The sequence below is a fragment of the Aptenodytes forsteri genome, unplaced genomic scaffold (assembly GCF_000699145.1).
Source record: "Aptenodytes forsteri isolate BGI_AS27 unplaced genomic scaffold, ASM69914v1 Scaffold192, whole genome shotgun sequence".
Taxonomy (NCBI): domain Eukaryota; kingdom Metazoa; phylum Chordata; class Aves; order Sphenisciformes; family Spheniscidae; genus Aptenodytes; species Aptenodytes forsteri.
In genome coordinates, this window is record NW_008794891.1 from 601,500 (window position 1) to 602,670 (window position 1,171).

Genomic DNA, 1,171 nt, shown 5'->3' on the forward strand with positions numbered 1-1,171 from the left:
TCTACAACTCCCTGCAAGGAGGTTGTAGCGAGGTGGGTGTCGGTCTCTTCTCCCAAGTAACAAGTGATAGGACGAGAGGAAATGGCCTCAAGTTGCGCCAGGGGAGGTTTAGATTGGACGTGAGGAAAAATGTCTTTACTGAAAGAGTGGTGAAACATTGGAACAGGCTGCCCAGGGAAGTGGTGGAGTCCCCATCCCTGGAAGTATTTAAAAGACGTGTAGATGAGGCACTTAGGGACATGGTTTAGTGGGCATGGTGGGTGTTGGGTGACAGTTGGACTTGATGATCTTAGAGGTCTTTTCCAACCTCAATGATTCTATGATTCTATGATTCTTTGTTGGTCAATGCTGGGAAGGAGACGCTCGGTCCTTCCCTCCACTTCCCCGACCACCTCTGGAGCAAGGGCTGGGGACGGGCAGGACACAGGCAGCACCTGCGGGGCCAGAGGATGCACATCTCCCCCGTGCAAGCCGGCTTCACGCAGGGGATGGAGCGGCAGCACTGGCAAACCGTTTGGGTGCTCAGCCTTGTTTTGGAGGTGGGAGAGGAGGGACACGGACATCCAGGGGCGAGGACGGAGGCTGTTGCTCATCTAATCCCCCACATCACCATGAAGAATCTCACAGCGAAAACACGGTCGGTCACCAGCTTGGGGCCGGGAAGAGCCGGGATCTCCCATCGTGGCTGGCCAGCAGCAGGAAGGAGAAACACCAAAACCCCGCCTGGGGCACTGAATGAGGCACCGTGCACGAAGCAGGTAGATGCCGCTTACACCGCCCCACTCCTGTGCCCCGCTGCTCCCTGCACATCAGCCGCACGTCTGCTGGGGACCGGCACATCAGCCACGAAAGGGTCCATGCCCGTGCTGGGGCTGGAGAGACCCCCTCCGCCAGCCGCTTTCGGATGGGTGCCCCCACCCCGGGGTGCACCCCAAGGGCCTTTCCAGCCCCATCCCCACAGCCACGATGTCCCTTTTGCTGAGAAAGCGGGCACAGGGGTAAAGCGCAGCACAGCTCCAGTCCCTCGGGGTGATGTTGTGTCCCCCAGCCCCCCTGCCATTGTCACCTCTGCACCTTGCCCCTGCGAGTCACCCCGGGGACCCGATCGGGGGCTGCCTCAGGGGGATCCCACAGGCACCCCATGGGCATTCACCCCCCCAACCATAGCCCT